Source organism: Meriones unguiculatus, chromosome 14 (assembly GCF_030254825.1).
Source record: "Meriones unguiculatus strain TT.TT164.6M chromosome 14, Bangor_MerUng_6.1, whole genome shotgun sequence".
Taxonomy (NCBI): Eukaryota; Metazoa; Chordata; class Mammalia; order Rodentia; family Muridae; genus Meriones; species Meriones unguiculatus.
In genome coordinates, this window is record NC_083361.1 from 48,418,153 (window position 1) to 48,443,194 (window position 25,042).

Consider the following 25,042-nt stretch of genomic DNA (forward strand, 5'->3'; position numbering starts at 1 on the left):
GGAGACTAGGAATGAGCAGCACGTTCGAATTCATCAGTTCTTACATATTTTTTGAGTACGTCATTTGCACCTACAGTCATCTCTACCTGATATATGTGCCTACTCCTATAGTAAAGGTTGTCTCCCTATCACTTGGAATCATTTCTATCTCTTTGAAAATAGAAACCAATGAAGATTGTATCAAACCAAGTACGGGTACAGTTATGAGGCCTTTTTCGAAAAATCTCAGAATCTGATGCCATACTGCACAGTTCTCATCCTCTCTGAAGAGGGAAGAGTGCAAGGCAGGCTCTGAAATCCTCATGGGTCTCACGAGGACCTCATATCTGGACCTCAGATCGCATCTGTTCAAGTCAGTCAACGTCCTCAGAGACCTGTTGTCATAATAGATCCAGAAAGGCCTTTGCTCAACACATGAGTTTTCACCTACCAAGTGAAACCCCAGAGAGCTAGACTCCTGGGCCTTGACAAGGAAGTTCAAAACTGTGCAGGAGGCATGTAGCTCATTCTGTCAAAGGTTCTGGGGAAACACAGAGGACAGGATTAAAGAGCCTTTCCCCTTTGACACCATATGAGAAAAATAGAGGTCAACACATTGCCTTTGGTGGGTGTCACTGGCCCCAAATCGGGTACATGTGAATGTTCCTTGAACTTATGTATTTAATCTTTACAACAAAGATTTGGTAAGAAGAGAGAAAACATTCAAGAAAGCAAAATGACTTTTTTTCCTATCTAGATAAGATTTTTTCAACATCCTAATTTGCGGTTTTGATTCTATGCTCTTCATGTTAACCCGCCTTTACACTTCCTCCTCCTGTTCCCTGTCTTCCATGTATGTTCCTCTCCATCTTACAGTGCACAGTATTGAGCCTTTCAGTTGTCCTGCAATTGTCAATGCTCTGGAGGATTTTGTGATGTATGTCGCATGACCACCAGCTCCATCCATATTTCCTTGGACAACAAAAAGCAACACACAGGCCAAGCTACATTTTGGTCCATATACATCACCAGGTATCCCACAGGACATTGACAGGGACAGGAGTTGGGTTCTGTGTGCCTGATTCCTGAACCTTCTCTTCTTATCACCTCTCATGTCATGTTTCTTCAAATGAACTCAACACCACCCAGTTTCCAAGATGAAGGAAGACATTGCATTTAATACCAAAAATATTCTTAGTTTTGTTTTGTTTTGTTCTGACAATGGACAACTAGATTTCTGGCTCAACATAATCCATAATCATTTATAAAAAGAATAAATATGGTTCATTGTCAGCTCTGTTTGGGTTTTCGAAAACTTTATGGCAATTCACCTGAATTTTAGAGGGCAAGATTGCATGTTTCCATGCTACTAACAAGGAAGTGAAAACGCATGGGTTGCTCTCTTAGTATCCACGCCAGAGGATCAAGGATAGATGAAATTTGTGAGGGTTATTTTTCTGTGCTCTAGGGGTCAAGACTCCTAACACCCCATCACCTTCCTTAGGGTTCCACATCTGTCAGGGCAGAAATAAGAGTTTAATTCTTTGAGCTTGAGTGTCGATAAGGGAAGGAGCTGGGAGAAGGCTTTTCTTAGTACTTCTGGATATATTATTTAGAATTGGAAGCTTCAATGGTAGCTTCAAAAGAAAGTCAAATATGCCAATAACTTCACCCAACTGTTGGTTTTCCAAATGCACCTCAAAATACTAATGGTATTAGGTAGTATCCTTGTCACTTGCTTGGGATGTGACTACCTAGCTAAGTCCCCTACAATGCCAGGGCCATAGCAAGTGTTCCACCATCAAGAGGCAAGACAAAGCCTAGGTTGTTTAGCCATGAGAGGGACGTTAAATAATTCTCATCTCTTGTGGTACACAGTAGGTAAATATTTCGTCAGGCGAGAATGCAGCCTGCCTACAAACAAAAGACACAATGGGAAGCAGCGTCACTTACCTGTCCTGCCAGAAGGGAAGCACCTCTCCAAGTTTTAGCCTGCAACATAATAAGTATGAAGGTTATCAGAAAAGGAAATGCGTCTAGGCAACCTTGACTTTCTAAAGTGTCCCGACCTTCAAGTCTGCCAGCAGTTCAGTCTTTCCCAGAACCAACTATTGAATTCATTTCCTCCCTTCCAATCCCCTCAGATTTTAGCCACTGTGGCAAGGATTTCTCTTCTTCTGATGACTTCCTCAGAAGCTGTCTGTGAGAGCATCTTTGCCAGTGCCAGCAGGCACAGTGTGGACTCCTCTCAGTGGGCAACGAGGAAGTTGGACAAAGCAAAGAAGAAGCAGTGAGTATAGCATTGCAGTATGGTCATTTTTAACTCCTCCTTTCAAAAAGTCAAAACGACCAAGTTGCACAGAGGTGAAAGTCAGTAAGCCCAATGGTATCTTTGAGATTTCAGGGTGTCATTGAAATTTGTCCTCTGTGCATGGAATTCTCTCCTTGTTTATCCAACAGAGTGTTCCATAATTGACTTTAGATTTCTTCCCTGCCATGCAACCTCATCTTGGAAGAGAGGGGAATCCAAAGGTACTTATTTGTCTACATGTATGTTACCATGTCTCGATTCATGGAACTCAAGTCTTCCACTTGGAAGAGCATTGGAATCATCTACCATGCTTCAGGTTAAATCTGATGAAAAGAAGATGTTTTCTACGCACTAACTGACTAGCCCGTGGTCAAATACACATGGGTTGCTTTTTATCGAGTATTTTGTACTACACATCTGAGATTACATGATGTCCTTGTTTGGATATTCAAACTTCAACCATGGCTTTAGAAATTGTGTATCCAGCAAGTGTTACCAAGAGTCCTATGCTCCAACTTCGTAAAAGTCTGTTAGTAGTAAGATATATATATATATATATATATATATATACATGTATGTGTGTGTCAGTTCTGAATTAATTGTGTTCATCATGAGGATGTTAAGAAGATTCAGTGTGTGGTTCTTTCTTGTTTCATTGGAGAGTTAGCGCCTCTGATCCATTATCAGGATTGTAGATCTACCAGCTAGCAACATGTTCTTTAGAAATATCTTTCCTTGTTTCATGAAGGAATAGTTGTTTTCATAGATCTTGGGTAACACGCAAATTTTGTTAGAATAGATGATTTGCATCTGTGTGAGAGCGACAATAAGAGGATGAATGTACCCAGGAGGAAAAGAGAAACAACAACAACAAATAACAGAAAGCAAAGCCCAATTGTCATTTCTCATGATGGATCAACTGAGATGGTTTCCATGCGAGAGAGAGATAGGTAAACACAACATGCTCTGGAAGATTTTGGCAGCTAAGACATAAATGATGAACACCAATAAAACTAGGGAATGTCTCAAACAGATGCCCTGGCTTCTCACCTAGCCATTATTTTCTAGAATTTACCCAGCCTCCAACAGGAAAGACCATTTCAATTTTCCCTCTATATAAATTGAATGATCCTTTAATTATTTGTTATACGTCAGCATTTACACAACTTTTGGTAAAGTGCGAGGGCAGTCATTGTCCTCCAATATTCTTGGGACTACTGGCATGAGCCCTAACCTCCCCTCCTTACACTTTACCACATATGTGCAAGGGTACATCGCCGTAGACTAGGAATGAGCAGCACGTTCGAATTCATCAGTTCTTACATATTTTTGGAGTACGTCATTTGCACCTACAGTCATCTTTACCTGATATATGTGCCTACTCCTATAGTAAAGGTTGTCTCCCTATCACTTGGAATCATTTCTATCTCTTTGAAAATAGAAAGTAATGCAGATTGTATCAAAAAAGTATGGTACTGTTATGAGGCCTTTTTCGAAAAATCTCAGAATCTGATGCCATACAGCACAGTTCTCATCCTCTCTGAAGAGGGAAGTGTGCAAGGCAGGCTCTGAACTCCTCATGGGTCTCACGAGGACCTCATATCTGGACCTCAGATCGCATCTGTTCAAGTCAGTCAACGTCCTCAGATACCTGTTGTCATCATAGATCTTGAAAGGCCTTCGCTCAACACATGAGTTTTCACCTACCAAGTGAAACCCAGAGAGCTAGACTCCTGGGCCTTGACAAGGAAGTTCAAAACTGTGCAGGAGGCATGTAGCTCATTCTGTCAAAGGTTCTGGGGAAACACAGAGGACAGGATTAAAGAGCCTTTCCCCTTTGACACCATATGAGAAAAATAGAGGTCAACACATTGCCTTTGGTGGGTGTCACTGGCCCCAAATCGGGTACCTGTGAATGTTCCCTGAACTTATGTATTTAATCTTTACAACAAAGATTTGGTAAGAATAGAGAAAACATTCAAGAAAGCAAAATGAGTTTTTTTCCTATCTAGATAAGATTTTTTCAACATCCTAATTTGCGGTTTCGATTCTATGCTCCTCATGTTAACCCGCCTTTACACTTCCTCCTCCTGTTCCCTGTCTTCCATGTATGTTCCTCTCCATCTTTCAGTGCCCAGTATTGAGCCTTCCAGTTGTCCTGCAATTGTCAATGTTCTGGAGGATTTTGTGATGTATGTCGCATGACCACTAACTCCTTCCATATTTCCTTGGACAACAAAAAGCAACACACAGGCCAAGCTACATTTTGGTCCATATACATCACCAGGTATCCCACAGGACATTGATAGGGACAGGAGTTGGTTTCTGTGTGCCTGATTCCTGAACCTTCTCTTCGTATCACCTCTCATGTCATGTTTCTTCAAATGAACTCAACACCACCCAGTTTCCAAGATGAAGGAAGGCATTGCATTTAATACCAAAAATATTCTTAGTTTTGTTTTGTTTTGTTCTGACAATGGACAACAAGTTTTCTGGCTCAACATAATGCATAATCATTTATAAAAAGAATAAATATGGTTCATTGTCAGCTCTGTTTGGGTTTTCGAAAACTTTATGGCAATTCACCTGAATTTTAGAAGGCAAGAATGCATGTTTCCATGCTACTTACAAGGAAGTGAAAACGCATGGGTGGCTCTCTTAGTATCTATGCCAGAGGATCAAGGATAGATGAAATTTGTGAGGGTTATTGTTCTGTGCTCTAGGGGTCTAGACTCCTAACACCCTATCATCTTCCTTTGGGTTCCACACCTGTCAGGGCAGAAATAAGAGTTTAATTCTTTGAGCTTGAATGTCGATAAGGGAAGGAGCTGGGAGAAGGCTTTTCTTAGTACTTCTGGATATATTATTTAGAATTGGAAGCTTCAAGGGTAGCTAGAAAAGAAAGTCAAATATGCCAATAACTTCACCCAACTATACTAATGGTATTAGGTAGTATCCTTGTCACTTGCTTGGGTTGGGACTACCTAGCTAAGTCCCCTACAATGCCAGGGCCATAACAAGTGTTCCACCATCAAGAGGCAAGACGAAACCTAGGTTGTTTAGCCATGAGAGGGACGATAAATAATTCTCATCCATTGTGGTACACAGTAGGTAAATATTTCGTCAGGCGAGAATGCAGCCTGCCTACAAACAAAAGACAAAATGGGAAGCAGCGTCACTTACCTGTCCTGCCAGAAGGGAAGCACCTCTCCAAGTTTTAGCCTGTAACATAATAAGTATGAAGGTTATCAGAAAAGGAAATGCGTCTAGGCAACCTTGACTTTCTAAAGTGTCCCGACCTTCAAGTCTGCCAGCAGTTCAGTCTTTCCCAGAACCAACTATTGAATTAATTTCCTCCCTTCCAATCCCCTCAGATTTTAGCCACTGTGGCAAGGATTTCTCTTCTTCTGATGACTTCCTCAGAAGCTGTCTGTGAGAGCATCTTTGCCAGTGCCAGCAGGCACAGTGTGGACGCATCTCAGTGGGCAGCGAGGAAGTTGGACAAAGCAAAGAAGAAGCAGTGAGTATAGCATTGCAGTATGGTCATTTTTAACTCCTCCTTTCTCAAAGTCAAAACGACCAAGTTGCACAGAGGTGAAAGTCAGAAGCCCAATGGTATCTTTGAGATTTCAGGGTGTCATTGAAATTTGTCCTCTGTGCATGGAATTCTCTCCTTGTTTATCCAACAGAGTGTACCATAATTGACTTTAGATTTCTTCCCTGCCATGCTACCTCATCTTGGAAGAGAGGGGAATCCAAAGGTACCTTTTTGTCTACATGTATGTTACCATGTCTCGATTCATGGAACTCAAGTCTTCCACTTGGAAGTGCGTTGGAATCATCTACCATGCTTCAGGTTAAATCTGATGAAAAGAAGATGTTTTGTACGCACTAACTGACTAGCCTGTGGTCAAATACTCATGGGTTGCTTTTTAATAGAGTATGTTGTACTACACATCTGAGATTACATGATGTCCTTGATTGGATATTCAAGCTTCAACCATGGCTTTAGAAATTGTGTATCCAGCAAGTGTTACCAAGAGTCCTATGCTACAGCTTTGTCAAAGTCTCTTAGTAGTAAGATATATATATATATATACATATATGTGTGTGTCAGTTATGAATTAATTGTGTTCATCATGAGGATGTTTAGAAGATTCAGTGTGTGGTTCTTTCTTGTTTCATTGAAGAGTTAGCGCATCTGATCCATTATCAGGACTGTGGGTCTACCAGCTAGCAACATGTTCTTTAGAAATATCTTTCCTTGTTTCATAAAGGAATAGTTGTTTCCATAGATCTTGGTTAACACGCAAATTTTGTTAGAATAGATGATTTGCATCTGTGTGAGAGCGGATATCAGAGGATGAATGTACCCAGGAGGAAAACAGAAACAACAACAACAAATAACAGAATGCAAAGCCCAATTGTCATTTCTCATGATGGATCAACTGAGATGGTTTCCATGCGAGAGAGAGATAGGTAAACACAACATGCTCTGGAAGATTTTGGCAGCTAAGACATAAATGATGAACACCAATAAAACTAGGGAATGTATCCAACAGGTGCCCTGGCTTCTCACCTAGCCATTATTATCTAGAATTTACCCAGCCTCCAGCAGGAAAGACCATTTCAATTTTCCCTCTATATAAATTGAATGATCCTTTAATTATTAGTTATACGTCAGCCTTTACACAACTTTGGGTAAAGTGCGAGGGCAGTCCTTGTCCTCCAATATTCTTGGGACTACTGGCATGAGCCCTAACCTCCCCTCCTGACACTTTATCACATATGTGCAAGGGTACATCGCCGGAGACTAGGAATGAGCAGCACGTTCTTACATATAATTCATCAGTTCTTACATATTTTTTGAGTACGTCATTTGCACCTACAGTCATCTCTACCTGATATATGTGCCTAAACCTATAGTAAAGGTTGTCTCCCTATCACTTTGAATCATTTCTATCTCTTTGAAAATAGAAAGCAATGAAGATTGTATCAAACCAAGTATGGTACTCTTATGAGGCCTTTTTCGAAAAATCTCAGAATCTGATGCCATACTGCACAGTTCTCATCCTCTCTGAAGAGGGAAGAGTGCAAGGCAGGCTCTGAACTCCTCATGGGTCTCACGAGGACCTCATATCTGGACCTCAGATCGCATCTGTTCAAGTCAGTCAACGTCCTCAGATACCTGTTGTCATCATATATCCAGAAAGGCCTTCGCTCAACACATGAGTTTTCACCTACCAAGTGAAACCCCAGAGAGATAGACTCCTGGGCCTTGACAAGGAAGTTCAAAACTGTGCAGGAGGCATGTAGCTCATTCTGTCAAAGGTTCTGGGGAAACACAGAGGACAGGATTAAAGAGCCTTTCCCCTTTGACACCATATGAGAAAAATAGAGGTCAACACATTGCTTTTGGTGGGTGTCACTGGCCCCAAATCGGGTACCTGTGAATGTTCCCTGAACTTATGTATTTAATCTTTACAACAAGATTTGGTAAGAATAGAGAAAACATTCAAGAAAGCAAAATGAGTTTTTTTCCTATCTAGATAAGATTTTTTCAACATCCTAATTTGCGGTTTCGATTCTATGCTCTTCATGTTAACCCGCTTTTACACTTCCTCCTCCTGTTCCCTGTCTTCCATGTATGTTCTTCTCCATCTTACAGTGCACAGTATTGAGCCTTCCAGTTGTCCTGCAATTGTCAATGCTCTGGAGGATTTTGTGATGTATGTCGCATGACCACCAGCTCCTTCCATATTTCCTTGGACAACAAAAAGCAACACACAGGCCAAGCTACATTTTGGTCCATATACATCACCAGTTATCCCACAGGACATTGACAACGACAGGAGTTGGGTTCTGTGTGCCTGATTCCTAAACCTTCTCTTCGTATCAGCTCTCATGTCATGTTTCTTCAAATGAACTCAACACCACCCAGGTTCCAAGATGAAGGAAGGCATTGCATTTAATACCAAAAATATTCTTAGTGTTGTTTTGTTTTGTTCTGACAATGGACAACTAGATTTCTGGCTCAACATAATGCATAATCATTTATAAAAAGAATAAATATGGTTCATTGTCAGCTCTGTTTGGGTTTTCGAAAACTTTATGGCAATTCACCTGAATTTTAGAGGGCAAGATTGCATGTTTCCATGCTACTTACAAGGAAGTGAAAATGCATGGGTTGCTCTCTTAGTATCCACGCCAGAGGATCAAGGATAGATGAAATTTGTCAGGGTTATTGTTCTGTGCTCTAGGTTTCTAGACTCCTAACACCCTATCATCTTCCTTTGGGTTCCACACCTGTCAGGGCAGAAAGAAGAGTTTAATTCTTTGAGCTTGAATGTCCATAAGGGAAGGAGCTGGGAGAAGGCTTTTCTTAGTACTTCTGGATATATTATTTAGAATTGGAAGCTTCAATGGTAGCTTCAAAAGAAAGTCAAATATGCCAATAACTTCACCCAACTGTTGGTTTTCCAAATGCACCTCAAAATACTAATGGTATTAGGTAGTATCCTTGTCACTTGCTTGGGTTGGGACTACCTAGCTAAGTCCCCTACAATGCCAGGGCCATAGCAAGTGTTCCACCATCAAGAGGCAAGACGAAGCCTAGGTTGTTTAGTCATGAGAGGGACGTTAAATAAATCTCATCTCTAGTGGTACACAGTAGGTAAATATTTAGTCAGGCGAGAATGCAGCCTGCCTACAAACAAAAGACACAATGGGAAGCAGCGTCACTTACCTGTCCTGCCAGAAGGGAAGCACCACTCCAAGTTTTAGCCTGCAACATAGTAAGTATGAAGGTTATCAGAAAAGAAAATGCGTCTAGGCAACCTTGACTTTCTAAAGTGTCCCGACCTTCAAGTCTGCCAGCAGTTCAGTCTTTCCCAGAACCAACTATTGAATTCATTTCCTCCCTTCCAATCCCCTCAGATTTTAGCCACTGTGGCAAGGATTTCTCTTCTTCTGATGACTTCCTCAGAAGCTGTCTGTGAGAGCATCTTTGCCAGTGCCAGCAGGCACAGTTTGGACGCTTCTCAGTGGGCAGCGTGGAAGTTGGACAAAGCAAAGTAGAAGCAGTGCGTATAGCATTGCAGTATCGTCATTCTTAACTCCTCCTTTCTCAAAGTCAAAACGACCAACTTGCACAGAGGTGAAAGTCAGTAAGCCCAATGGTATCTTTGAGATTTCAGAGTGTCATTGAAATTTGTCCTCTGTGCATGGAATTCTCTCCTTGTTTATTCAACAGAGTGTTCCATAATTGACTTTAGATTTCTTCCCTGCCATGCAACCTCATCTTGGAAGAGAGGGGAATCCAAAGGTACCTTTTTGTCTACATGTATGTTACCATGTCTCGATTCATGCAACTCAAGTCTTCCACTTGGAAGAGCGTTGCAATCATTTACCATCATTCAGGTTAAATCTGATGAAAAGAAGATGTTTTCTACGCACTAACTGACTAGCCCGTGGTCAAATACACATGGGTTGCTTTTTATCGAGTATGTTGTACTACACATCTGAGATTACATGATGTCCTTAATTGGATATTCAAGCTTCAACCATGGCTTTAGAAATTGTGTATCCAGCAAGTGTTAGGAAGAGTCCTATACTCCTGCTTCGTAAAAGTCTGTTAGTATCAAGATATATATATATATATATATATATATATATATATATATATACATATATGTGTGTGTCAGTTCTGAATTAATTGTGTTCATCATGAGGATGTTAAGAAGATTCAGTGTGTGGTTCTTTCTTGTTTCATTGGAGAGTTAGCGCGTCTGATCCATTATCAGGATTGTGGGTCTATCAGCTAGCAACATGTTCTTTAGAAATATCTTTCCTTGTTTCATAAAGGAATAGTTGTTTTCATAGATCTTGGGTAACACGCAAATTTTGTTAGAATAGATGATTTGCATCTGTGTGAGAGCGGCAATCAGAGGATGAATGTACCCAGGAGGAAAACAGAAACAACAACAACAAATAACAGAAAGCAAAGCCCAATTGTCATTTCTCATGATGGATCAACTGAGATGGTTTCCATGCGAGAGAGAGATAGGCAAACACATTTTGCTCTGGAAGATTTTGGCAGCTAAGACATAAATGATGAACACCAATAAAACTAGGGAATGTCTCCAACAGGTGCCCTGGCTTCTCACCTAGCCATTATTATCTAGAATTTACCCAGCCTCCAGCAGGAAAGACCATTTCAATTTTCCCTCTATATAAATTGAATGATCCTTTAATTATTAGTTATACGTCAGCCTTTACACAACTTTGGGTAAAGTGGGAGGGCAGTCCTTGTCCTCCAATATTCTTGGGACTACTGGCATGAGCCCTAACCTCCCCTCCTGACACTTTACCACATATGTGCAAGGGTACATCGCCGGAGACTAGGAATGAGCAGCACGTTCTTACATATAAATCATCAGTTCTTACATATTTTTTGAGTACGTCATTTGCACCTACAGTCATCTCTATCTGATATATGTGCCTATTCCTATAGTAAAGGTTGTCTCCCTATCACTTGGAATCATTTCTATCTCTTTGAAAATAGAAAGCAATGAAGATTGTATCAAACCAAGTATGGGTACTGTTATGAGGCCTTTTTCGAAAAATCTCAGAATCTGATGCCATACTGCACAGTTCTCATCCTCTCTGAAGAGGGAAGAGTGCAAGGCAAGCTCTGAAATCCTCATGGTTCTCACGAGGACCTCATATCTGGACCTCAGATCGCATCTGTTCAAGTCAGTCAACGTCCTCAGAGACCTGTTGTCATCATAGATCCAGAAAGGCCTTCGCTCAACACATGAGTTTTCACCTACCAAGTGAAACCCCAGAGAGCTAGACTCCTGGCCCTTGACAAGGAAGTTCAAAACTGTGCAGGAGGCATGTAGCTCATTCTGTCAAAGGTTCTGGGGAAACACAGAGGACAGGATTAAAGAGCCTTTCCCCTTTGACACCATATGAGAAAAATAGAGGTCAACACATTGCCTTTGGTGGGTGTCACTGGCCCCAAATCGGGTACCTGTGAATGTTCCCTGAACTTATGTATTTAATCTTTACAACAAAGATTTGGTAAGAATAGAGAAAACATTCAAGAAAGCAAAATGACTTTTTTTCCTATCTAGATAAGATTTTTTCAACATCCTAATTTGCGGTTTTGATCCTATGCTCCTCATGTTAACCCGCCTTTACACTTCCTCCTCCTGTTCCCTGTCTTCCATGTATGTTCCTCTCCATCTTACAGTGCCCAGTATTGAGCCTTCCAGTTGTCCTGCAATTGTCAATGCTCTGGAGGATTTGTGATGTATGTCGCATGACCACCAGCTCCTTCCATATTTCCTTGGACAACAAAAAGCAAAACACAGGCCAAGCTACATTTTGGTCCATATACATCACCAGGTATCCCACAGGACATTGACAGGGACAGGAGTTGGGTTCTGTGTGCCTGATTCCTGAACCTTCTCTTCGTATCACCTCTCATGTCATGTTTCTTCAAATGAACTCAACACCACCCAGTTTCCAAGATGAAGGAAGGCATTGCATTTAATACCAAAAATATTCTTAGTTTTGTTTTTTTTTGTTCCGACAATGGACAACTAGATTTCTGGCTCAACATAATCCATAATCATTTATAAAAAGAATAAATATGGTTTATTGTCAGCTCTGTTTGAGTTTTCGAAAAATTTATGGCAATTCACCTGAATTTTAAGGGCAAGATTGCATGTTTCCATGCTACTTACAAGGAAGTGAAAACGCATGGGTGGCTCTCTTAGTATCCACGCCAGAGGATCAAGGATAGATGAAATTTGTGAGGGTTATTGTTCTGTGCTCTAGGGGTCTAGACTCCTAACACCTTATCATCTTCCTTTGGGTTCCACACCTGTCAGAGCAGAAATAAGAGTTTAATTCTTTGAGCTTGAATGTCGATAATGGAAGGAGCTGCTGAGAAGGCTTTTCTTAGTACTTCTGGATATATTATTTAGAATTGGAAGCTTCAATGGTAGCTTCAAAAGAAAGTCAAATATGCCAATAACTTTACCCAACTGTTGGTTTTCCAAATGCACCTCAAAATACTAATGGTATTAGGTAGTATCCTTGTCACTTGCTTGGGTTGGGACTACCTAGCTAAGTCCCCTACAATGCCAGGGCCATAGCAAGTGTTCCACATCAAGAGGCAAGTCGAAGCCTAGGTTGTTTAGCCATGAGAGCGACGTTAAATAATTCTCATCTCTTGTGGTACACAGTAGGTAAATATTTAGTCAGGCGAGAATGCAGCCTGCCTACAAACAAAAGACACAATGGGAAGCAGCGTCACTTACCTGTCCTGCCAGAAGGGAATCACCTCTCCAAGTTTTAGCCTGCAACATAATAAGTATGAAGGTTATCAGAAAAGGAAATGCGTCTAGGCAACCTTGACTTTCTAAAGTGTCCCGACCTTCAAGTCTGCCAGCAGTTCAGTCTTTCCCAGAACCAAATATTGAATTCATTTCCTCCCTTCCAATCCCCTCAGATTTTAGCCACTGTGGCAAGGATTTCTCTTCTTCTGATGACTTCCTCAGAAGCTATCTGTGAGAGCATCTTTGCCAGTGCCAACAGGCACATTGTGTACGCCTCTCAGTGGGCAGCGAGGAAGTTGGACAAAGCAAAGAAGAAGCAGTGCGTATAGCATTGCAGTATGGTCATTCTGAACTCCTCCTTTCTCAAAGTCAAAACGACCAAGTTGCACAGAGGTGAAAGTCAGTAAGCCCAATGGTATCTTTGAGATTTCAGGATGTCATTGAAATTTGTCCTCTGTGCATGGAATTCTCTCCTTGTTTATCCAACAGAGTGTTCCATAATTGACTTTAGATTTCTTCCCTGCCATGCAACCTCATCTTGGAAGATAGGGGAATCCAAAGGTACCTTTTTGTCTACATGTATGTTACCATGTCTCGATTCATGCAACTCAAGTCTTCCACTTGGAAGAGCGTTGGAATCATCTACCCTGCTTCCGGTTAAATCTGATGAAAAGAAGATGTTTTCTACGCACTAGCTGACTAGCCCGTGGTCAAATACACTGGGTTGCTTTTTATCGAGTATGTTGTACTACACATCTGAGATTACATGATGTCCTTGATTGGATATTCAAGCTTCAACCATGGCTGTAGAAATTGTGTATCCAGCAAGTGTTACCAAGAGTCCTATGCTCCAGCTTCGTAAAAGTCTGTTAGTAGTAAGATATATATATATACATATATGTGTGTGTCAGTTCTGAATTAATTATGTTCATCATGAGGATGTTAAGAAGATTCAGTGTGTGGTTCTTTCTTGTTTCATTGAAGAGTTAGCGCATCTGATCCATTATCAGGACTGTGGGTCTACCAGCTAGCAACATGTTCTTTAGAAATATCCTTCCTTGTTACATAAAGGAATAGTTGTTTTCATAGATCTTGGGTAACATGCAAATTTTGTTAGAATAGATGATTTGCATCTGTGTGAGAGCGGCAATCAGAGGATGAATGTACCCAGGAGGAAAACAGAAACAACAACAACAAATAACAGAAAGCAAAGCCCAATTGTCATTTCTCATGATGGATCAACTGAGATGGTTTCCATGCGAGAAAGAGATAGGTAAACACAACATGCTCTGGAAGATTTTGGCAGCTAAGACATAAATGATGAACACCAATAAAACTAGTGAATGTCTCCAACAGGTGCCCTGGCTTCTCACCTAGCCATTATTATCTAGAATTTACCCAGCCTCCAACAGGAAAGACCATTTCAATTTTCCCTCTATATAAATTGAATGATCCTTTAATTATTAGTTATACGTCAGCCTTTACACAACTTTGGGAAAAGTGCGAGGGCAGTCATTGTCCTCCAATATTCTTGGGACTACTGGCATGAGCCCTAAACTCCCAGCCTGACACTTTACCACATATGTGCAAGGGTACATCGCCGGAGACTAGGAATGAGCAGCACGTTCGAATTCATCAGTTCTTACATATTTTTTGAGTACGTCATTTGCACCTACAGTCATCTCTACCTGATATATGAGCCTACTCCTATAGTAAAGGTTGTCTCCCTATCACATGGAATCATTTCTATCTCTTTGAAAATAGAAAGCAATGAAGATTGTATCAAACTAAGTATGGGTATTGTTATGAGGCCTTTTTCGAAAAATCTCAGAATCTGATGCCATACTGCACAGTCCTCATCCTCTCTGAAGAGGGAAGAGTGCAAGGCAGGCTCTGAACTCCTCATGGGTCTCACGAGGACCTCATATCTGGACCTCAGATCGCATCTGTTCAAGTCAGTCAACGTCCTCAGAGACCTGTTGTCATCATAGATCCAGAAAGGCCTTCGCTCAACACATGAGTTTTCACCTACCAAGTGAAATCCCAGAGAGCTAGACTCCTGGGCCTTGACAAGGAAGTTCAAAACTGTGCAGGAGGCATGTAGCTCATTCTGTCAAAGGTTCTGGGGAAACACAGAGGACAGGATTAAAGAGCCTTTCCCCTTTGACACCATATGAGAAAAATAGAGGTCAACACATTGCCTTTGGTGGGTGTCACTGGCCCCAAATCGGGTACCTGTGAATGTTCCTTGAATTTATGTATTTAATCTTTACAACAAATATTTGGTAAGAATAGAGAAAACATTCAAGAAAGCAAAATGACTTTTTTCCTATCTAGATAAGATTTTTTCAACATCCTAATTTGCGGTTTTGATTCTATGCTCATCATGTTAACCCGCCTTTACACTTCCTCCTCAGGTTCCCTGTCTTCCATGTATGTTCCTCTCCATCTTACAGTGCACAGTATTGAGCCTTCCAGTTGTCCTGCAATTGTCAATGCTCTGGAGGATTTTGTGATGTATGTCGCATGACCACCAGCTCCTTCCATATTTCCTTGGACAACAAAAAGCAACACACAGGCCAAGCTATATTTTGGTCCATATACATCACCAGGTATCCCACAGGACATTGACAGGGACAGGAGTTGGGTTCTGTGTGCCTGATTCCTGAACCTTCTCTTCTTATCACCTCTCATGTCATGTTTCTTCAAATGAACTCAACACCACCCAGGTTCCAAGATGAAGGAAGGCATTGCATTTAATACCAAAAATATTCTTAGTTTTGTTTTGTTTTGTTCTGACAATGGACAACTAGATTTCTGGCTCAACATAATCCATAATCATTTATAAAAAGAATAAATATGGTTCATTGTCAGCTCTGTTTGGGTTTTTGAAAACTTTATGGCAATTCACCTGAATTTTAGAGGGCAAGATTGCATGTTTCCATGCTACTTACAAGGAAGTGAAAACGCATGGGTTGCTCTCTTAGTATCCACGCCAGAGGATCAAGGATAGATGAAATTTGTGAGGGTTATTGTTCTGTGCTCTAGGGGTCTAGACTCCTAACACCCTATCATCTTCCTTTGGGTTCCACACCTGTCAGGGCAGAAATAAAAGTTTAATTCTTTGAGCATGAATGTCGATAAGTGAAGGAGCTGGGAGAAGGCTCCTTATCAATTATTTAGAATTGGAAGCTTCAATGGTAGCTTCAAAAGAAAGTCAAATATGCCAATAACTTCACCCAACTGTTGGTTTTCCAAATGCACCTCAAAATACTAATGGTATTAGTTAGTATCCTTGTCACTTGCTTGGGTTTGGTCTAACTAGCTAAGTCCCCTACAATGCCAGGGCCATAGCAAGTGTTCCACCATCAATAGGCAAGATGAAGCCTAGGTTGTTTAGCCATGAGAGGGATGTTAAATAAATCTCATCTCTTGTGGTACACAGTAGGTAAATATTTAGTCAGGCGAGAATGCAGCCTGTCTACAAACAAAAGACACAATGGGAAGCAGCATCACTTACCTGTCCTGCCAGAAGGGAAGCACCTCTCCAAGTTTTAGCCTGCAACATAATAAGTATGAAGGTTATCAGAAAATGAAATGCGTCTAGGCAACCTTGACGTTCTAAAGTGTCCCGACCTTCAAGTCTGCCAGCACTTCAGTCTTTCCCAGAACCAACTATTGAATTCATTTCCTCCCTTCCAATCGCCTCAGATTTTAGCCACTGTGGCAAGGATTTCTCTTCTTCTGATGACTTCCTCAGAAGCTGTCTGTGAGAGCATCTTTGCCAGTGCCAGCAGGCACAGTGTGGACGCCTCTCAGTGGGCAGCGAGGAAGTTGGACAAAGCAAAGAAGAAGCAGTGAGTATAGCATTGCAGTATGGTCATTCTTAACTCCTCCTTTCTCAAAGTCAAAACGACCAAGTTGCACAGAGGTGAGAGTCAGTAAGCCCAATGGTATCTTTGAGATTTCAGGGTGTGATTGAAATTTGTCCTCTGTGCATGGAATTCTCTCCTTGTTTATCCAACAGAGTGTTCCATAATTGACTTTAGATTTCTTCCCTGCCATGCAACCTCATCTTGGAAGAGAGGGGAATCCAAAGGTACCTTTTTGTCTACATGTATGTTACCATGTCTCGATTCATAAAAACTCAAGTCTTCCACTTGGAAGAGCGTTGGAATCATCTACCATGCTTCAGGTTAAATCTGATGAAAAGAAGATGTTTTCTACGCACTAACTGACTAGCCCGTGGTCAAATACACATGGGTTGCTTTTTATCGAGTATGTTGTACTACACATCTGAGATTACATGATGTCCTTGATTGGATATTCAAGCTTCAAACATGGCTTTAGAAATTGTGTATCCAGCAAGTGTTACCAAGAGTCCTATGCTACAGCTTCGTAAAAGTCTGTTAGTAGTAAGATATATATATATATATATATATATATATATATATATATATATATACATATATGTGTGTGTCAGTTCTGAATTAATTGTGTTCATCATGAGGATGTTAAGAAAATTCAGTGTGTGGTTCTTTCTTGTTTCATTGAAGATTTAGCGCATCTGATCCATTATCAGGATTGTGGGTCTACCAGCTAGCAACATGTTCTTTAGAAATATCTTTCCTTGTTTCATAAAGGAATAGTTGTTTTCATAGATCTTGGGTAACACGCAAATTTTGTTAGAATAGATGATTTGCATCTGTGTTTTAGCGGCAATAAGAGGATGAATGTACCCAGGAGGAAAAGAAAAACAACAACAACAAGTAACAGAAAGCAAAGCCCAATTGTCATTTCTCATGATGGATCAACTGAGATGGTTTCCATGCGAGAAAGAGATAGGTAAACACAACATGCTCTGGAAGATTTTGGCAGCTAAGACATAAATGATGAACACCAATAAAACTAGGGAATGTCTCAAACAGGTGCCCTGGTTTCTCACCTAGCCATTATTATCTAGAATTTACCCAGCCTCCAACAGGAAAGACCATTTCAATTTTCCCTCTATATAAATTGAATGATCCTTTAATTATTAGTTATACGTCAGCCTTTACACAACTTTGGGAAAAGTGCGAGGGCAGTCATTGTCCTCCAATATTCTTGGGACTACTGGCATGAGCCCTAACCTCCCAGCCTGACACTTTACCACATATGTGCAAGGGTACATCGCCGGAGACTAGGAATGAGCAGCACGTTCGAATTCATCAATTCTTACATATTTTTTGAGTACGTCATTTGCACCTACAGTCATCTCTACCTGATATATGTGCCTACTCCTATAGTAAAGGTTGTCTCCCTATCACTTGGAATCATTTCTATCTCTTTGAAAATAGAAAGCAATGAAGATTGTATCAAACCAAGTATGGGTATTTTTATGAGGCCTTTTTCGAAAAATCTCAGAATCTGATGCCATACTGCACAGTCTCATCCTCTCTGAAGAGGGAAGAGTGCAAGGCAGGCTCTGAACTCCTCATGGGTCTCACGAGGACCTCATATCTGGACCTCAGATCGCATCTGTTCAAGTCAGTCAACGTCCTCAGAGACCTGTTGTCATCATAGATCCAGAAAGGACTTCGCTCAACACATGAGTTTTCACCTACCAAGTGAAATCCCAGAGAGCTAGACTCCTGGGCCTTGACAAGGAAGTTCAAAACTGTGCAGGAGGCATGTAGCTCATTCTGTCAAAGGTTCTGGGGAAACACAGAGGACAGGATTAAAGAGCCTTTCCCCTTTGACTCCATATGAGAAAAATAGAGGTCAACACATTGCCTTTGGTGGGTGTCACTGGCCCCATATCGGGTACCTGTGAATGTTCCTTGAATTTATGTATTTAATCTTTACAACAAAGATTTGGTAAGAATAGAGAAAACATTCAAGAAAGCAAAATGACTTTTTTCCTATCTAGATAAGATTTTTCAGCATCCTAATTTGCGGTTTTGATCCTATGCTCGTCATGTTAACCCGCCTTTACACTTCCTCCTCAGGTTCCCTGTCTTCCATGTATGTTCCTCTCCATCTTACAGTGCACAGTATTGAGCCTTCCAGTTGTCCTGCAATTGTCAATGCTCTGGAGGATTTTGTGATGTATGTCCCATGACCACCAGCTCCTTCCATATTTCCTTGGACAACAAAAAGCAACACACAGGCCAAGCTATATTTTGGTCCATATACATCACCAGGTATCCCACAGGACATTGACAGGGACAGGAGTTGGGTTCTGTGTGCCTGATTCCTGAATCTTCTCTTCTTATCACCTCTCATGTCATGTTTCTTCAAATGAACTCAACACCACCCAGGTTCCAAGATGAAGGAAGGCATTGCATTTAATACCAAAAATATTCTTAGTTTTGTTTTGTTTTGTTCTGACAATGGACAACTAGATTTCTGGCTCAACATAATCCATAATCATTTATAAAAAGAATAAATATGGTTCATTGTCAGCTCTGTTTGGGTTTTTGAAAACTTTATGGCAATTCACCTGAATTTTAGAGGGCAAGATTGCATGTTTCCATGCTACTTACAAGGAAGTGAAAACGCATGGGTTGCTCTCTTAGTATCCACGCCAGAGGATCAATGATAGATGAAATTTGTGAGGGTTATTGTTCTGTGCTCTAGGGGTCTAGACTCCTAACACCCTATCATCTTCCTTTGGGTTCCACACCTGTCAGGGCAGAAATAAAAGTTTAATTCTTTGAGCTTGAATGTCGATAAGGGAAGGAGCTTGGGGAAGGCTTTTCTTAGTACTTCTGGATATATTATTTAGAATTGGAAGCTTCAATGGTAGCTTCAAAAGAAAGTCAAATATGCGAATAACTTCACCCAACTGTTGGTTTTCCAAATGCACCTCAAAATACTAATGGTATTAGTTAGTATCCTTGTCACTTGCTTGGGTTTGGTCTACCTAGCTAAGTCCCCTACAATGCCAGGGCCATAGCAAGTGTTCCACCATCAATAGGCAAGATGAAGCCTAGGTTGTTTAGCCATGAGAGGGATGTTAAATAAATCTCATCTCTTGTGGTACACAGTAGGTAAATATTTCGTCAGGCGAGAATGCAGCCTGTCTACAAACAAAAGACACAATGGGAAGCAGCGTCACTTACCTGTCCTGCCAGAAGGGAAGCACCTCTCCAAGTTTTAGCCTGCAACATAATAAGTATGAAGGTTATCAGAAAATGAAATGCGTCTAGGCAACCTTGACTTTCTAAAGTGTCCCGACCTTCAAGTCTGCCAGCAGTTCAGTCTTTCCCAGAACCAACTATTGAATTCATTTCCTCCCTTCCAATCCCCTCAGATTTTAGCCACTGTGGCAAGGATTTCTCTTCTTCTGATCACTTCCTCAGAAGCTGTCTGTGAGAGCATCTTTGCCAGTGCCAGCAGGCACAGTGTGGACGCCTCTCAGTGGGCAGCGAGGAAGTTGGACAAAGCAAAGAAGAAGCAGTGAGTATAGCATTGCAGTATGGTCATTTTTAACTCCTCCTTTCTCAAAGTCAAAACGACCAAGTTGCACAGAGGTGAAAGTCAGTAAGCCCAATGGTATCTTTGAGATTTCAGGGTGTCATTGAAATTTAACCTCTGTGCATGGAATTCTCTCCTTGTTTATCCAACAGAGCGTTCCATAATTGACTTTAGATTTCTTCCCTGTCATGCAACCTCATCCTGGAAGAGAGGGGAATCCAAAGGTATCTTTTTGTCTACATGTATGTTACCATGTCTCGATTCATAAAAACTCAAGTCTTCCACTTGGAAGAGCGTTGGAATCATCTACCATGCTTCAGGTTAAATCTGATGAAAAGAAGATGTTTTCTACGCACTAACTGACTAGCCCGTGGTCAAATACACATGGGTTGCTTTTTATCGAGTATGTTGTACTACACATCTGAGATTACATGATGTCCTTGATTGGATATTCAAGCTTCAAACATGGCTTTAGAAATTGTGTATCCAGCAAGTGTTACCAAGAGTCCTATGCTACAGCTTCGTAAAAGTCTGTTAGTAGTAAGATATATATATATATATATATATATATATATATATATATATATACATATATATATACATATATGTGTGTGTCAGTTCTGAATTAATTGTGTTCATCATGAGGAAGTTAAGAAGATTCAGTGTGTGGTTCTTTCTTGTTTCATTGAAGAGTTAGCGCATCTGATCCATTATCAGGATTGTGGGTCTACCAGCTAGCAACATGTTCTTTAGAAATATCTTTCCTTGTTTCATAAAAGAATAGTTGTTTTCATAGATCTTGGGTAACACCCAAATTTTGTTAGAATAGATGATTTGCATCTGTGTGAGAGCGGCAATAAGAGGATGAATGTACCCAGGAGGAAAAGAAAAACAACAACAACAAGTAACAGAAAGCAAAGCCCAATTGTCATTTCTCATGATGGATCAACTGAGATGGTTTCCATGCGAGAAAGAGATAGGTAAACACAACATGCTCTGGAAGATTTTGGCAGCTAAGACATAAATGATGAACACCAATAAAACTAGGGAATGTCTCAAACAGGTGCCCTGGTTTCTCACCTAGCCATTATTATCTAGAATTTACCCAGCCTCCAGCAGGAAAGACCATTTCAATTTTCCCTCTATATAAATTGAATGATCCTTTAATTATTAGTTATACGTCAGCCTTTACACAACTTTGGGAAAAGTGCGAGGGCAGTCATTGTCCTCCAATATTCTTGGGACTACTGGCATGAGCCCTAACCTCCCAGCCTGACACTTTACCACATATGTGCAAGGGTACATCGCCGGAGACTAGGAATGAGCAGCACGTTCGAATTCATCAATTCTTACATATTTTTTGAGTACGTCATTTGCACCTACAGTCATCTCTACCTGATATATGTGCCTACTCCTATAGTAAAGGTTGTCTCCCTATCACTTGGAATCATTTCTATCTCTTTGAAAATAGAAAGCAATGAAGATTGTATCAAACCAAGTATGGGTATTGTTATGAGGCCTTTTTCGAAAAATCTCAGAATCTGATGCCATACTGCACAGTCTCATCCTCTCTGAAGAGGGAAGAGTGCAAGGCAGGCTCTGAACTCCTCATGGGTCTCACGAGGACCTCATATCTGGACCTCAGATCGCATCTGTTCAAGTCAGTCAACGTCCTCAGAGACCTGTTGTCATCATAGATCCAGAAAGGACTTCGCTCAACACATGAGTTTTCACCTACCAAGTGAAATCCCAGAGAGTTAGACTCCTGGGCCTTGACAAGGAAGTTCAAAACTGTGCAGGAGGCATGTAGCTCATTCTGTCAAAGGTTCTGGGGAAACACAGAGGACAGGATTAAAGAGCCTTTCCCCTTTGACACCATATGAGAAAAATAGAGGTCAACACATTGCCTTTGGTGGGTGTCACTGGCCCCAAATCAGGTACCTGTGAATGTTCCTTGAATTTATGTATTTAATCTTTACAACAAAGATTTGGTAAGAATAGAGAAAACATTCAAGAAAGCAAAATGACTTTTTTCCTATCTAGATAAGATTTTTCAACATCCTAATTTGCGGTTTTGATTCTATGCTCGTCATGTTAACCCGCCTTTACACTTCCTCCTCAGGTTCCCTGTCTTCCATGTATGTTCCTCTCCATCTTACAGTGCACAGTATTGAGCCTTCCAGTTGTCCTGCAATTGTCAATGCTCTGGAGGATTTTGTGATGTATGTCCCATGACCACCAGCTCCTTCCATATTTCCTTGGACAACAAAAAGCAACACACAGGCCAAGCTATATTTTGGTCCATATACATCACCAGGTATCCCACAGGACATTGACAGGGACAGGAGTTGGGTTCTGTGTGCCTGATTCCTGAACCTTCTCTTCTTATCACCTCTCATGTCATGTTTCTTCAAATGAACTCAACACCACCCAGGTTCCAAGATGAAGGAAGGCATTGCATTTAATACCAAAAATATTCTTAGTTTTGTTTTGTTTTGTTCTGACAATGGACAACTAGATTTCTGGCTCAACATAATCCATAATCATTTATAAAAAGAATAAATATGGTTCATTGTCAGCTCTGTTTGGGTTTTTGAAAACTTTATGGCATTTCACCTGAATTTTAGAGGGCAAGATTGCATGTTTCCATGCTACTTACAAGGAAGTGAAAACGCATGGGTTGCTCTCTTAGTATCCACGCCAGAGGATCAATGATAGATGAAATTTGTGAGGGTTATTGTTCTGTGCTCTAGGGGTCTAGACTCCTAACACCCTATCATCTTCCTTTGGGTTCCACACCTGTCAGGGCAGAAATAAAAGTTTAATTCTTTGAGCTTGAACGTCGATAAGGGAAGGACCTGGGAGAAGGCTTTTCTTAGTACTTCTGGATATATTATTTAGAATTGGAAGCTTCAATGGTAGCTTCAAAAGAAAGTCAAATATTCCAATAACTTCACCCAACTGTTGGTTTTCCAAATGCACCTCAAAATACTAATGGTATTAGTTAGTATCCTTGTCACTTGCTTGGGTTTGGTCTACCTAGCTAAGTCCCCTACAATGCCAGGGCCATAGCAAGTGTTCCACCATCAATAGGCAAGATGAAGCCTAGGTTGTTTAGCCATGAGAGGGATGTTAAATAAATCTCATCTCTTGTGGTACACAGTAGGTAAATATTTCCTCAGGCGAGAATGCAGCCTGTCTACAAACAAAAGACACAATGGGAAGCAGCGTCACTTACCTGTCCTGCCAGAAGGGAAGCACCTCTCCAAGTTTTAGCCTGCAACATAATAAGTATGAAGGTTATCAGAAAAGGAAATGCGTCTAGGCAACCTTGACATTCTAAAGTGTCCCGACCTTCAAGTCTGCCAGCACTTCAGTCTTTCCCAGAACCAACTATTGAATTCATTTCCTCCCTTCCAATCCCCTCAGATTTTAGCCACTGTGGCAAGGATTTCTCTTCTTCTGATCACTTCCTCAGAAGCTGTCTGTGAGAGCATCTTTGCCAGTGCCAGCAGGCACAGTGTGGACGCCTCTCAGTGGGCAGCGAGGAAGTTGGACAAAGCAAAGAAGAAGCAGTGAGTATAGCATTGCAGTATGGTCATTCTTAACTCCTCCTTTCTCAAAGTCAAAACGACCAAGTTGCACAGAGGTGAAAGTCAGTAAGCCCAATGGTATCTTTGAGATTTCAGGGTGTCATAGAAATTTGTCCTCTGTGCATGGAATTCTCTCCTTGTTTATCCAACAGAGCGTTCCATAATTGACTTTAGATTTCTTCCCTGCCATGCAACCTCATCTTGGAAGAGAGGGGAATCCAAAGGTACCTTTTTGTCTACATGTATGTTACCATGTCTCGATTCATAAAAACTCAAGTCTTCCACTTGGAAGAGCGTTGGAATCATCTACCATGCTTCAGGTTAAATCTGATGAAAAGAAGATGTTTTCTACGCACTAACTGACTAGCCCGTGGTCAAATACACATGGGTTGCTTTTTATCGAGTATGTTGTACTACACATCTGAGATTACATGATGTCCTTGATTGGATATTCAAGCTTCAAACATGGCTTTAGAAATTGTGTATCCAGCAAGTGTTACCAAGAGTCCTATGCTACAGCTTCGTAAAAGTCTGTTAGTAGTAAGATATATATATATATATATATATATATATATATATATACATATATGTGTGTGTCAGTTCTGAATTAATTGTGTTCATCATGAGGAAGTTAAGAAGATTCAGTGTGTGGTTCTTTCTTGTTTCATTGAAGAGTTAGCGCATCTGATCCATTATCAGGATTGTGGGTCTTCCAGCTAGCAACATGTTCTTTAGAAATATCTTTCCTTGTTTCATAAAAGAATAGTTGTTTTCATAGATCTTGGGTAACACCCAAATTTTGTTAGAATAGATGATTTGCATCTGTGTGAGAGCGGCAATAAGAGGATGAATGTACCCAGGAGGAAAAGAAAAACAACAACAACAAGTAACAGAAAGCAAAGCCCAATTGTCATTTCTCATGATGGATCAACTGAGATGGTTTCAATGCGAGAGAGAGATAGGTAAACACAACATGCTCTGGAAGATTTTGGCAGCTAAGACATAAATGATGAACACCAATAAAACTAGGGAATGTCTCAAACAGATGCCCTGGCTTCTCACCTAGCCATTATTATCTAGAATTTACCCAGCCTCCAACAGGAAAGACCATTTCAATTTTCCCTCTATATAAATTGAATGATCCTTTAATTATTAGTTATACGTCAGCCTTTACACAACTTTGGGAAAAGTGCGAGGGCAGTCATTGTCCTCCAATATTTTTGGGACTACTGGCATGAGCCCTAACCTCCCAGCCTGACACTTTACCACATATGTGCAAGGGTACATTGCCGGAGACTAGGAATGAGCAGCACGTTCTAATTCATCAGTTCTTACATATTTTTTGAGTACGT

The 25,042-nt window shown here is 40.8% G+C and overlaps 7 non-coding genes across 7 annotated transcripts; all 7 read right to left on the reverse strand.

Annotated features, from left to right (window-relative positions):
- Positions 1-328: 328 nt before the first annotated feature.
- LOC132647402 (small nucleolar RNA SNORD109A) lies at positions 329-393 on the reverse strand. The gene has a single exon (XR_009585770.1). It is a non-coding gene; the product is annotated as a small nucleolar RNA SNORD109A (small nucleolar RNA).
- A 3,502-nt stretch (positions 394-3,895) lies between these two features.
- LOC132647407 (small nucleolar RNA SNORD109A) lies at positions 3,896-3,960 on the reverse strand. The gene has a single exon (XR_009585775.1). It is a non-coding gene; the product is annotated as a small nucleolar RNA SNORD109A (small nucleolar RNA).
- Positions 3,961-7,432: 3,472 nt separating this feature from the next.
- On the reverse strand, positions 7,433-7,497 carry LOC132647426 (small nucleolar RNA SNORD109A). Its single transcript, XR_009585794.1, has one exon. It is a non-coding gene; the product is annotated as a small nucleolar RNA SNORD109A (small nucleolar RNA).
- A 3,522-nt stretch (positions 7,498-11,019) lies between these two features.
- Positions 11,020-11,084, reverse strand: LOC132647824 (small nucleolar RNA SNORD109A). Its single transcript, XR_009586165.1, has one exon. It is a non-coding gene; the product is annotated as a small nucleolar RNA SNORD109A (small nucleolar RNA).
- A 3,485-nt stretch (positions 11,085-14,569) lies between these two features.
- On the reverse strand, positions 14,570-14,634 carry LOC132647825 (small nucleolar RNA SNORD109A). The gene has a single exon (XR_009586166.1). It is a non-coding gene; the product is annotated as a small nucleolar RNA SNORD109A (small nucleolar RNA).
- Positions 14,635-18,140: 3,506 nt separating this feature from the next.
- LOC132647826 (small nucleolar RNA SNORD109A) lies at positions 18,141-18,205 on the reverse strand. The gene has a single exon (XR_009586167.1). It is a non-coding gene; the product is annotated as a small nucleolar RNA SNORD109A (small nucleolar RNA).
- A 3,528-nt stretch (positions 18,206-21,733) lies between these two features.
- On the reverse strand, positions 21,734-21,798 carry LOC132647828 (small nucleolar RNA SNORD109A). Its single transcript, XR_009586168.1, has one exon. It is a non-coding gene; the product is annotated as a small nucleolar RNA SNORD109A (small nucleolar RNA).
- Between the last annotated feature and the right edge of the window lie 3,244 nt (positions 21,799-25,042).